Source organism: Anneissia japonica, unplaced genomic scaffold, assembly GCF_011630105.1.
Source record: "Anneissia japonica isolate Jap-2015-1 unplaced genomic scaffold, ASM1163010v1 scaffold287726_len2788222_cov184, whole genome shotgun sequence".
Classification (NCBI taxonomy): Eukaryota; Metazoa; Echinodermata; class Crinoidea; order Comatulida; family Comatulidae; genus Anneissia; species Anneissia japonica.
This window is the reverse complement of record NW_022705125.1, coordinates 36276-50952: the sequence shown is the minus strand read 5'-3', so window position 1 is coordinate 50952 and position 14677 is coordinate 36276. Positions and strand designations below refer to the sequence as shown.

Genomic DNA, 14677 nt, shown 5'->3' with positions numbered 1-14677 from the left:
TACTTGTTATTAAAGTTTACAGGCAGACAATTAAAAAAGAAGATTATTTTGAGATGAGAAAATGTTTATTATTTTTGAAAGAAAAAGAGATTTTGAATTCTCATTAGCTTTGAAGGTTACTTACAGGAAAACAATTATGAAATGATCATGAATATTTCCTTGAGATTTAGACAGGTGTTCAACCAAAAAATATAAAATATATTACAGCATAAAAAAAATGAGATACCCTCTAAATTTTGCAATGTAAAACTGATTAAAATGTTGTTTGTTTAATTAATTAATCCATCAATTAATTAATCTAAAATATTCCAAAATAATTAATAATATCGGAAACCATAGAGGATTACCTGTAGACTGTATTCTATCACTTTATACTGAAGGCTTAACACTGTAGGCATTTTGTGTAGTAAAATGTACTGTAGGCCTATTCTTGGGTTAAAAGGAAATCTAACAGATACTGATCGTCTGTCTTCAGGCACTCCACTTCTTTTCTGTGTGGTAGACGACAGTTTAAAACATCACACAATTGACACTTAGTGATTTTTTTTTCTGTATTATTCAGATCAATGGCTTCTACGGTTTTTTATATTTTAGGCAACTGGTATACAGTAGTCGCATTTGAGCTACAATTCGGTGGAATTTCTGAAGACTTTAATTGCATATCCTGAATGACATTGCAAGATGAGTGGTGTTAAATTGAATTGCATTGTACTACTATGTGGGCTTGCATCAAATGATAAAAATATAGATAGAATTATAAAATTAAAAAAACAGAATGATTTAAACAGATGATTATTGAAAACTGTATTCAAAGCAAAATAATCTTTTTCTATTGTCTTTTAATTGCTATTTTGTTGAGGGTCTTGCATAATATTACAGTACAAGCTTTGGCTGTGGATCACATTCAACATGTTGAAATTACTAAAATAAAGTTGAACTGCTTATTAACAATCAATAATAATATGAGCAAATGTGATCAAAGATCAAATGCCATGATATAGGTGTAATGCACAAGTAGAGCATCAAGACGAACATACATTAATCAACAATATTATTTATCTTATTTTTATAAAATTTGCTCCCAATACAAACATGATTAACAGATTTTGGTTTAATTTTGGTTAAATTTCATTTTGGTTTAATTTCATTTAAATTCATCAACACTTGTAAAAGGGGATGGAAAATTGTGAGAAAAAAAATGCCTGTGTCTGAGAGGATTTGAACCTACAGCAGGACCTTGGATTTAGAGGCAAGCATAATACCCACAAAGCCATAGCTCCTCATATAAAGAACATAACCATAATAATGGTTGATTGTGACATGTATTAGCTATGAATTAAGGCAGAATTATCATTAAATGTTATTACTGAAGTTAATATTAAATTGTTAAATTCATGATAAACCAGATGGAAAGAGGAATACAGAAACAAAAAGTGCCATTTACACACAAGATTTCTCAAACAACCACATGATGATACAATTGGTACAGTATATAAAGACCCATTTGAATTTAACGAAATATAACTTTACAAACCCAAGTGCATTTGAAATAAACAAATGTCAAGCATCCAGATTAACGACACCCTCAGCTGCCGCATGATCGAAGGTGTAATGTTGCGAGGGCGTCAATCCAGTCTCTCATCACGTATGTTTTAATAGGAATTTAACTACGATTCACTTTCTCAGTATTTACATTACGCAATAATAAATTTGCTCAATCAGTGCACCTGTGATTTCTCTGTAAAAGAATACATGAATTGCAAGATATGGGAGTCTGTAGGCTACTTTGCTAGAATTAAAGCCGGAAGAGGTAACACCAATCACATCTTGTTGACCTATTCTGTTAACGACGAGGTTAATTTACAGGCCTACACATGTTAAACGACAACACAGAAAGTAGGCTGGTATTATAATGTTACTGTAGCATTAGTTTATTATAGCAAATACACATAATGGAAAGCAGCTTGAAAAGTATATTATTTCTGTATATTTTTTAATATTATTTTTAAAGATTTCATTTACTTTTATAAAAGAAACTGACTCCTCAGTAATTTACTAAAATAGTTATTCAGTAAAAAGACAGAAATACAGTATTTATGGTAAACAAAAAGATAGACACTAATAAAAGACAAGCAGAGTAATAAGAATAATAAGTAATTTTTAGTTTAAAATCTCACATACCGGTATCATTTATCTATATCATATATAGTTTTCATTGCATAATCCATTGCTTAATACCATTATTGTCCAAAATTAGTTTAGGTAACTATGCCAAATTGATTTCAGTTCATTCTTTATTGTTCTTTTTTTTTATTGAATTATTTATGATGTTATTATTACTCTATTCACGATTTTTTGTTAGCAATCGTTCTAATTCCCATTCATCCTACGCAACTCACACAGAAACGTGAAGCAATTGTTTGAATCTGGCTCTACGCAATGGCTGCCACTAATTGTCTGAGCACCATTCTATCAATCCCTATGCTATTTTATCTGTTTAACAGAAGAAGAATTAGTTTAGATGGAAATCCAGCAAATAAAAAATGTTTTCTAAAAATGGTTTTGTACTTACATGGATGACTGAAGACATCTTTATTTAATGTGATTCCATAAGAGGCATGTGTAACCACAACAAACAGAATGACAAATAGTTTGAGTTTCCCTGAATCCTTTGAAAAATGCGCCATTTTGTTTGGTTAGCCTCTAGTTACTCCAGCTTCGTAGAATTTCGTTAGCCTGGTTTATCCCAACTACACTAGTCAAACGCTGTCATTTTCAACTATACATTTATCTTACAGACAAGGCCCAAACTGACTTCAAAATGTATCTTCCAAACCAGACCTGTACAGGTATTTTCCCAGACAGATGGGATTAATGGTGATTTTTTTTTGCAGCAGAAAATAAATTTGTTTGTCAGGAATGCTCTCTGGGTAAATAAAATTGTCCAGTCAAGTAGATGATTATTCAAAATCTGATTTCCAGTGCAATCTGAAGAAAAAGAAAAATAATGCAACACATAAACAAATTGACATTTTAAACATTACATTTGGTGGTAGTTGAACAGTAGGTTGATAAACTTGAAAAGACTTGAAGCAGACTCGCTGAAAAGTGCTTCAAACAGAAAAAGGTTCACTTGAACTCATCATGATGACATCGCCCTCAAACCACCAAGTAAACACTCTATTTTTGAACATTTATTATAAAGTATTTGGCAAATAATCTCTACGCTCCAGCTACAGAACCAGGAAACTTTATATCCTTCTCTTGACAGAGATCTCGTAGGCTAGCGAGGGCGTCTAACCACGCTGTTGTAAGCTTTCATTAATCAGCGTGTGTATTCCAGGAAGTTTCTTGCGAAGTGCGAAATCTAGATGTTATTTTTAATCAATTAGTTTTTGAAGGACATTGTGTTGCTACAAGAATCCTCCATGTCAAATATATTAATTTTCCCTTAAAATGAAGAATTTTTTATCTCTTATCATAAAAGCACATTTTAATATTTCTTGTTATTGGTTTATTAATTAAAATTATTTCAAAAGATTGTAATAAATAAAGAGCAATAAACAAAACAAACATGTCTACTACTGTTATTAAAAATTAAATCTAATCTTATTTTATATATTGTTGATGTATCGATTGAAGAATATCTAATTAATAAAAACAGAATGCAAAAAACAGCAATAATAAAAAAACAGAAATTTTAATCAAATTTTTAAAATTCATTTGCATAAAAATAAAGACAATTCTTCCTAAGATTATGGAGCTTAGGTGTAATGTAATACTGTAATCACACTTTATATATTTTTGGTGCCTTGCACATATCAATGAATACCAAATTGATTAAAATAGAATCCAATAAATAGAAAGAAATTAAATAGCCATGAATAAATTCTTGCTTGTAAAACCAGGGCAACATTTTAAGCAGTGAGTGAGTGATGACATTTTGGAATTACTTTTCAAGGACTCAGCAGTCAAGTTTATATCATTACAGAGATTAACGTCTTCCTTAAATAAAATAAATATAAGAAACTACGCTAATTTGCATATTTGCACAGTTAATTTTTTTTCAGCTAAATATACTTGAAAATACCAATTGAATTTTTTTTTTTTAATGAAATTATATCTATTTTGAAGATATTCACAGTTTAATAAAGGAGGGAATCCATTAACCTGATTTAAATGCCTCTTGTGTGTCTGTGCTCAAAATTATTGTAAAATAATAACATTTGACATAAACATGTAACCTTTCTGTGAACAGAATCCCAAGGGGAACACGCAGGTTGTTAGATGTTGATTACCTCCTGATAAAGAAAATTCTTTGACCGTGATGTCAAAAGAATAAAGATTATGTAGAGGAATGTTTAACATCTGCATTGACTTCTTATATTTGGTAATGCTTTAGTGAAAATATTAGACCATTCGTATTAGGTGTTTCAATCATCGAGCTAGGGCATTAATTCTTTATTTATCCAGCTCAAAAGATAGAGGAAGACGGTGGTCTTCTGGGGTTTAAACTTTGATGATAGGCAATTTTCTCTTGATTGAATGCTGGGTAATACTAATACTAATAGCTGCTTGCAGGCCCATCAAGTAGTGGAATGGTGAAAGAGGTCTGAGCTTCACCCTTTCAGAGGATCAAAACAGTGAAAGTTTGAACTTTAATTTAATGACAAATTGAAGTGACAGGAACAAATTGTTAAAATTAGAATGAGGACATATTTTATGGTTCAATTCCCAAGCCACACCTATGCCAGCAAAAATTATAATTCCATCAGACTGCAAATTTGTGGGGAGAGAATGGCCTTATTTTGTGCTTTGCCAGATGAGAACAGGTCATCATAAAATTGCAGTTCAAAAAGAAAATATAACATCAGTAAATTGAGTAATTTTTGAAAATTTATGTTTGTTAATGGGATGGTGGGGGGGGGGGAAGGTTGTAATTGCAATTAGTGGTGGCTCTAGGATAGGATACATACAAAAGAATGGTGGTAAAAAATTGTCTGACAAAGAGGTCCAACAAGAAGTAAACCCCCAGAGAAATTGTCGTTTTGGGAAATTTTTTTTCTCTTCTAAGATGTGTTTTATACACAAAAAAAAAAGGTTTTTATTGTCTGAAGAGTCTTTGCTGACGGGAAACATTTCCTCCCGAATAGAGAATATTTTCTATCGCTTCCTCCCGCCAGTTGTTCTTTAAACATTGAGACCCAGGCCGATCCTCATCTGACGACATATCCCAACAGGTAGACATAAGTCTGAATTTGAGAAATTAACAGTCAAGACATCATCAATCACAATGACACAGGTCTGCATATGAAGCATTCTATAATAATACTTATAAATATATAAAATAAGTCTTTAAAAAAGTCGATTCTTGATGTTTCGTTGTGTGCTTCACTTCACTATTTTTTTGAAATTGTCTCATATTTCTTAATATTCATTTGAGCAAAATGACATTTAAAAAAAAAAAAATTTCATTACGATCAATATCTCTTATTTGAATTGCAATACTGTACATTTTGATATTTTCCCCGGAGCGAGAGTATTAAACGAAGATGAAAATATGACACAACCTTTTAAGAGACAAATAATTAAGACAGTGAGACAAACGATCATTCTCTATGATGGGTTGGATATTTATAAAGCTTACAGTAACTGTAGGTACTTCATATTATTACATGCTGTGCTATGTAAGCTGCTTCAGGGGACAGAACCATATCAAGAGGCAAGAAATACAGGGGTCCCAAGTTGGAAGAACCGATTTCCGGGAGATTCATTTAATGACATTGGGGGCACTATGAGGAAAAAGTGTAGGTACCAAATGAAGGGCCACGCCCACCTCAGGCCCACAATGATTGTGGCTGAAGTGATGACATCTTTAAGAATAGGCACCTTCAGAAGCCCAGAAATGGCACTGTCAGACTGCAAAAAATAATCGGCAACCAAAGTTTTGTCTAAATAAAACAAAAAGATTTGTTTTTTACTGAATTTGTGGGAAATAAGTGAATTTCCGGGAGATTTTGTGCAGGAGACCACACTGATTTATGGGAGACTCCCGGGAGTTCCAGGAGACTTGGGACCCCGGGAAATACTATATTTAAATATTATTTCACAATTCAGCATTTTCCCATACAGGATACAATACAAAATATACAGTAGTTACAATTGTGAAAAATACCTATATTTAAGTAATTTAGAGGTAAATTTAATAGAATTTGCAGAAAAATCATCTGGTAGTGTAACTGGGTATTTCTATGTTACAGACAACCCCATTTTTGACAAACTTCCACTCTCATAAACTAAACACCACCTTCCTTTGCAATCAAGAGGGGGAGGGGTGGGTTTATAGGTTCAGGAGAACCCTCTTTTCTAGCAAACCCCCTTCTTTTCTGGCAACAACCCCTCTTCAAATTTCCTGAACAAGTCCTCCAACCCAACTAATGCCCTGTAGACCCACCCAGCCACCCAGACTCAGACTGAGATGTTTTCAAACATATCTGATTTTATAGCATTATTTAGACCCCCATAAAGCACAAAAATCCTCTGGCTTTGGTGGTTTCGCCGACCCCCACTGTGGCTTCTACCCTGGACCACACGCCCATAGAACCTCCCTTGGAAGAACCTGGCTATGGGCCTGCTTACCATGATGATCTAATTCATCATATACTGTACATGATTTTACTAGAATGCTTAAGCCCTCAGAAGACCTCCAAATATCATGGACCTACAAGGGTATATTACATGCTTATACTAGGTTGTAGTAATAGCACTGTGCAACTCATCTATTTTCGATAACATACTAATCGTATAACCATTGTTTCGCTGGTTTCAACTTGAAAGATAAGATGACCACAGATGTATATGCCAGTGATGTAAACAATTAACAAAACATGGCTGCACTGGGCAAGAAATCACTAAATTTCTCAGGTTTTAAGCATTTTTTCATAGGAACTACAACATAATCACCTAAAACAGCCTATTCACTCGATTAGAACAATAAGTTTCTAATGGTACCCAAATGTTGGCTCATTCAGTCGATTTCGAGTCTATAACCGAAACGGACAAATTACATGAATTTATAGATTATCTATTCATAAGTTCATAGACTACTATTTCCTGAAGATGAACTAATAAACTTTGAATATTGAACCACAAAGGCCTTCATCACTTTTTTCGGAGTTTGTTTCATATGATCTCATAGACTACACATTTTTAGAATTTATGATAATAACTCATTCTATTCACTGCACATTGGCAGGAAACAGTTAAATCAATACAAATATATTGTTTGTATCAATACAATGAACCAAATAGTCAACAGACTGGCCTTCCATGGGCCCTTATAATGTATAAATACAGCAAAGATATCAAAACAAAAATATAGTGAGTACACATGAATCTTACAAAGCATATAAAAATGATACTTTTAAAATTGCTTTTAAAATTACTTGAAGATTTAAATGATTGACATTGTTAAACATAAAAAATGTGTACACTGCATTTGAAATTATATAATATATACTACTCCACTGTCAACATTTATAAAGTATGATATATTGCTATTAAATATGATGACCCAATGATTATGATTAAGCAGAAACAAGCCACTTTTCTAATGATTTTTATTGAATTAAGATATTTTAAGAATTCTTTTGGGATAAAATGCATTCTTGAAAATTAACAGCGACATCTTTGCTAATTATGTACATCCCTTATTGCTGTATAGTTACATAGTATAATGCAAAATGCCTTGCTTACCCTTTTTCACAAGGAAATGTGTAAGTCCACACCGTTTGGATATCCAGATACTACTGAATGCCAAATCAAGCATGTAAAACCATTTCAATTGGCAGGATCCACCATTTCCTATGGGGAGATACGGCTCATTAATATCGTAACAAGCATTCTACAAAACAGTATAAAGAACACCTCTAATAATGGCCTAACCACAAGTTCTAAAGGTACCAGATTGGCTAACAAGGTAAAAGACTGTTCCATTTTTGTTATAGGTGGAAACATTTTACTTCTGCAGGTAAAATGAGCATTTTATATAATGTAATTTGGATTTACCCCTAATAAAAATCCTATATGTCAAAATTTGGAAATACCTACAGTATTTTGAGGTGGGGAAAAGTTCATTGACTGAAATAGAATCTGTGATTGCCAAATTTAAAATTCCAAACACAAAACATTCTAATAAAATTGTTACATTGTACTGTTACTGACGCAGGACCAGTATTGTCAGCAAACTCTGCTTTAATCTCTGGTCATTATCTTGCTGGGTGTTTGCACTTTAGCTTTCGCTTATTTTGTATCTCAACTAAGCTTAAGCCATTGTTATCTACTGTAACATGTATTCAATTATTTCAAGTTCCATTACATTATCATACATCTAACTCTGTCAACAACTCTATCACTTACACCATTTATGTTAGTATATAAAAAAAATGGAATTGCATGTAGGCCATATACTGGGTATCAGACATTTTTATTCTAATTGTTTTCAATTTTCAATTTATTCACACAATGCATCATAATTATGATGATGTAAATATTTGTACACCATGCCAAATAAATTCAGGTATCAGTTATACTAACCGACTACTCTTGTGTTCAGCTTTCAGGCAGAGGTCCTCGTTTGCTAATGTCTCCACTGGCATCCCTTTCTTGCTCTTCTTTCCATTTCAGCATAAGGCCTTTAGCCTAAAATTATATATCATCACTATCTTGTTTCCTCTTGGTCTTTCCCATTACATTAATCCTTAAGATATGTTTACTCATATTTGTTTTTCAATTTTGTAAAACTATAATTATAAGGAGACACAATTATGGCCAGCATCGAATACAAAATGTAAAATTAAATAATTTTATTTATCTTTTTGTTTTATAAATATGTAACTTGTTTATAATGTATTATAAGTATTTATTTCTAATTCAATTGTGTATATTTAATTTAATATTTAAGCTATTAACATATTATTATATAAATTATAAAAATGTGTAAACTTCAATAATTTATTTAGCTTCATAAATATATAGTTTGTTGTATTGTATAAGTACTTATTTCTAATGTAATTATGTATAACTAATTTATTATTTCAGTTTTTATTAGCATCAACATGTATAAATAGGCTTAATATAATAATGCAGTGCCTTAGTTATTTATGTTTACTGTTTCTATGTCATTTTATATTATTTGTATTATCTTATAGTCATTAGTTGGAGGGACACACATTTGGCGACAATGGTTTAGGCCGATTTTGTGCTTTCCTGGCAACTAATGAGTATGGATTTTCAAAATCAATGTACTCGTTAATGTTACAGTATGTTCGTTTGATGTATTGATTTGTATCATATTTTGTATATTGCATCTTTTGCCTGAATAAACAATAATAACAATATAGGGGCCTGGGACTCTAGGGTGAAAAAAAACAATAAAAAATGCCCTTTCATATAGGGATGTCTAAGGTAATCTACTGTATTAGATATTTAGATACCTGGTCATCACTTGGGTCCTGCCACTTGATCCCACTAGGGCCCTAGTCAGCCCCCAGACCCTGTCATTGGGTCCTGAGCCTCATATGGTGAAGGAAGATAAAGTGTGATGAAAAACTTTTCAACTGCAATTTTGGACGACTACTCCATAATCATTTACTGTAACCTAGACATTTAAATATTTACTAAACCCCCACCTGCGCCCTGCCAAACATAAGCTGCACCCAGACCCCAGCATTAGGACCATTTTAGCTGAGCTACCTAGGGCCTAAGGTTATGAATAGATGGATTAATAAAATGTTGGATAAAGTTGGATAAAGACTTTAAAGAAGATGTACTATACAAATGCAGAGGTGCTTGGAGAAACTATCAGACAGTGTAGTAACAGTCTAATGGAAGGACATTCACCTGATCGATTTAAGTTCTAAGACAGGAATGACTTTACAAAAATGGATCACAGATTATTTGTACTTAATTCAGACATACCAAATTGATACAGAATAGTTTGACATGAAATCTGCCGACAGGGTTTGTAAAAATAGCTTTGACTAAGCGACTGTCTAAATGCTAAATGCTCCCCTCTTGATACATTTCAGCCTAAGGTACAAGAGGCCCACGTTGAAATGATTAAAAGAACGGTAAAGTCGTTTGATGTCGGCTTTGATACAAGTCGTGTGTCTAAAAGGATGAAGTGACAAGAGTACCAACAAAGGAGTGGAATTTGTACTTGAAATGAGCCTAAGGGGACTATTCTAGACAATGGCAGAAAAAAGGGGAGCGCAAACTGAAAAAAGAAAAACACAATTATCAAAATAAAATGATTAGCTCCATCATTTATCATGACAATACCGTGGCCCTCTTTCACTCAACTATTCTTTTGTTTTCTGCTCCACGTCGCAAGCATTTTCTATCAGCAAACACTCCAGCTAAGATTTCTGGTTGCAGAGGTTCATGGCAAATGCTACATAGAGAAAAAGAACTTAGTGAGAGCATGTAACCATTAAATGAAACATTCGAGAGACTTAGTCAGGCTATTGATTTTGAACAAAAGTATAAGAACTTCAAAAAGGTTAGATAATTTGGCATGGCATCAAAATAGTCTAGGTATGAATTACACCCAGGTTTAAAAGGTTTAAAGAGAACTTATGTTTAAAGTGAGTTCAAATGTAAAGCCAGACTCTAGCGGCATAACAACCCTTTATCCCGGTTCTTTAATATACAAAAACATGTATCTCTTTAGCAACATTTTTTCCTCCAAAGCGTGGCTATACAAGCAAGCCCATGTTTAATTCTGCCTACCGTAGTTTAAAGTAACCACTTTAGGTTTACAGCTACAGTAGTTGGTTTAAAGCCCAGGATTAAAGCAAGCTCTGTAAGCACAGATTTAAATGAACACAGGTTCAAAGCAAGTCAAGGTTTAAAGAGAGCCTACAGTAGTTGTCAAAATATATACTTAAACAATATTATTAATTAATTACTTGCCAATTAACAGCTGTTTAAATAATACCATTCCTATATTCTTGCATAGCAGGGACGTAGCCAGGATTTTGAAAGGGGGGGGGGGAGCCGTTATGCGAAATATGTAAGACCCCGGTGGGGTCAAGGTGGCGAATCCCCCCCGTGAAGTTCTTAGGACTCTGAACGTTCTTAGGACTGTTTGAGAGGATAAAGTGAAAATTGCAATAGACGCATTATAAATAAGCGCAAAAATAATTATATAATAAATCAACAACGGCAGATCCAGGGATTTGAATGTGGGGTGAACCAGGGAGGGACTTTCACAGACCGAGGAACCACCCACCTCAGCCCCACCATGGTTGGGGCTGAGGTAAGAGAATTTATGATTAGGGCATCTGTAGATGGCCGGAAATTACACTCTCGCACTTCAATTTGAATATATATTTTTTTTCTTTAAAAAATGAAGTGGGGGGGGGGCTGGAATCCACCTCTGCTCAAAACATTCTTCATCCAGAATAGTCATAATCACGAAAAATGGACACAAAGAAAAGATCACATCCTAAAAACAATTAACAGCAGTCACTAAGACATAGATCAGGAGCCGACTCGATGGAGTTTAATGTCATACCCAAGGAAGGGCACAGATCTGTTTTGAAAGGTGGAGGGGAGGGCATTTTGTGAGTTGACACCCACCTCAGCCCCACCATGGTTGGAGCTGAGGTGAGAAAATTTGAGGAAATAGTACCTCTAGATGGCCAGAAATGACACTTTTCATTCATCATCATCACATCAAAATTAGTCAAAAAGAAGCACCAAAAAAAAAAAAAAAAAATTCTCATCTTTTATTTTTGACAACCATAGAGATCTTATTAATGTGTGTGTGATATACCATAGAAAAAAAAGCTTAGAAACATTGTCTTTGAGTATGTACTGGACGTGATTTCACAACAACCTCAGCCCCACCATGGCTGGGGCTGAGGTAAGAAAATTTGAGGAAATAGTACCTCTCGAGATGGCCGGAAATGACACTTTTATATAGTAAAATTCATCATCATAACATCACCATTATAGTCAAAATGAAACCCCAACAAATTTCTCATGATCTTTTATCAGGAATCTACTTAATATCCAGGACAACTTAGGCCTAATTATAGCTTACTAAGCTTTAACTATATATACTTTAGTATGATCAACAAATCACAACTTTTTTTCGCATTTAGCACAATTTTCTTCACTTTTTATTGCTATTAATATTATTATCAATTATTACTATTGTCATTATCATCATTGTTATTATTATTACTATTAGTAGTAGTATTATTAAACAAACATGAGCTTTTATCAGGGATTTTTGACAACCATAGATATCTTATTCTTATTAATGTGTGTGTGATATACCATAGAAAAAAACCTTAAAAACATTGTCTTTGAGTATGTACTTTACATAGGGCTACTTCAAAAACGTGATTTCACATTCAACCACCTCAGCCCCACCATGGCTGGGGCTGAGGTAAGAAAATTTGAGGAAATAGTACCTCTCGAGATGGCCGGAAATGACACTTTTATAAAGTAAAATTCACCATCATCACATTACCATTATAGTCAAAATGAAACGCCAACAAATTTCTCGTGATCTTTTATCAGGGATCTACTTAATATCCAGGACAACTTAGGCCTAATTACAGCTTACTAAGCTTTAACTATATGTGGCAAAGACAAGCCAAACCAGTCACTCGTTGCAAATCGTGTTTCAGAGAAAATGGCCAAAACATGCTGAAATGTCAATTTTTTTTAAATCTATTTTATTGCACTAAACTAACCTTTATATATCTACACATTATTCTATGCTGTTATTTCCCTCATTTTCAACGTTAAAACAACACTTTTTAAGGATTTAAAGATAGTTTCTGAATGAGAAATGCCTGAAATCATAAACTTTGAAGGCTATTTCTTTTATATTGTTCTTTAAACAGCTGTATGGTTAAACGCTTTTAACTTCATAAGGTAATGTCCGATTTGAATGATTTTTTTTTACCATTTTATAGCTATTATTTTACTCTCTAACACTGTATTAATAACTCAAAATCGATTTTTGCGACGAGTGACTGGTTTGGCTTGTCTTTGCCACATATATACTATATTATGATCAACAAATCACAACTTTTTAAACGCATTTAGCACAATTTTCTTCACTTTTTATTGTTATTAATATTAATATCAATTATTACTATCGTCATCATCATCATTGTTATTATTATTATTATTATTACTATTAGTAGTAGTATTATTAAACAAACATTTAAAGAAACTTGCAAAAGGAAAGGATAAAAACGAAATTGAACCACAGTATCGCATTTCTATCTTAAAAGACCTGGCCTGAGATTTATGGATTTAAGATTTTTTTAAATCACGCTTAGGCCTATGTGTTCTATTAGGCCTATGTATAATGTGTACTGATGCATATTTACATGATTAGAAGTATTCATTTTGAGTGATCCCAGGAAAGAATTTGTATTGGCTCAAGAATAAGCTTTAAAATTTTAACACTGTGTACAAAGTGGGGAGCCGCGGCTCCACCCCCCCTACTGGATACGTCCCTGGCCCCTGGCAATACAGTATAATACGGTGCAAATCCAAACAACTGTTCTACCATTACCTATTCAGTTGTAAATGCCTCAGAATTTTAATTGGTTGACACAAATCGTTTAAATAACGATATATCTTTTCGAGCAATACAGTATAATATGGTGTAAATTCAGTTGTAAATGCCTCCGACTTTGTCACACTTTCTGTTGATCGCATTATTATTTTTTTGTTCCACTGATCTTTTACTAGGCCTACTTTTTCCCGTGATTTATTTGCTTAGAGTTTTTTACACTAAAGTAGAAAAAAAATCACCTCATTTCGGCATTCGACAAACTGTTTTAGTATAGTGGGTCGAAATTTGGCAAACTTGATTTCGGCCAACTTGGTTTTCGTATTTGGGTCGGTATATTTGGTATTCGGCAAACTGGGTTTCGGTGATTTTGGATTTGGCAATCTCAGATTCGCCAAACTGGTCAAGTGCGATGCCCGATATCGTTTGCATTTTTTACTATTAAAGTAGGCCAGTGTTAAATTTAAGGGGTCAACTTGGGCTCCTGAAAATATGTGAACATTTTCAAAACATGGGAAAAATGAAAATTGCATTAAAATCTAAACCGGAGAATGCCATTTCCCGCCAGTAGAGGTGCCATAGTTATGGTGGGGCTACAAGCATTTTACCTGTCTCTTATACACATCTAGATGTGTATAAGAGACAGACGTAAGGGTTACTCTTTTGTCTTCATCCGCTTATTTAGAATTTCTGGATCCACCGTTGAAGTTTACCAAACAAACGAGAAGTGTATCATCATCGAACTATGAACTGTCACCCAAAGAAAGCGGCTACAATCTTTCTATAAAAAACTACACTAATCAGCAAAATTATCATCAACTCAATAAAAATAAGTAATACTCTATTGTTATCTGCTATCATTACTGCATAGTTATCTTTGTGGTCATATCCATACTGCAGGTTCAACAGGTAAACTCAGTAACAAGTACTTCATATTCCTAATCAACTGCCTGCGACAAGTGTGGTGATGTCTAGGCTATCCAATGTGCTATTATTTTTATGTGTACAGTATTTCTGCAAGCAGTAATTATTCAGATTTATATTGAAAACTAAGTATATACTGTGTGATAC

At 33.4% G+C, this 14677-nt stretch overlaps 1 long non-coding RNA gene across 1 annotated transcript; it reads right to left on the bottom strand.

Annotated features, from left to right (window-relative positions):
- Positions 1-267: 267 nt before the first annotated feature.
- On the bottom strand, positions 268-8824 carry LOC117105271. The gene is made up of 4 exons (XR_004444876.1): positions 8596-8824; positions 7756-7863; positions 2573-2988; positions 268-491 (listed from the first exon to the last, which is right to left on the bottom strand). It is a non-coding gene; the product is annotated as an uncharacterized LOC117105271 (long non-coding RNA).
- Between the last annotated feature and the right edge of the window lie 5853 nt (positions 8825-14677).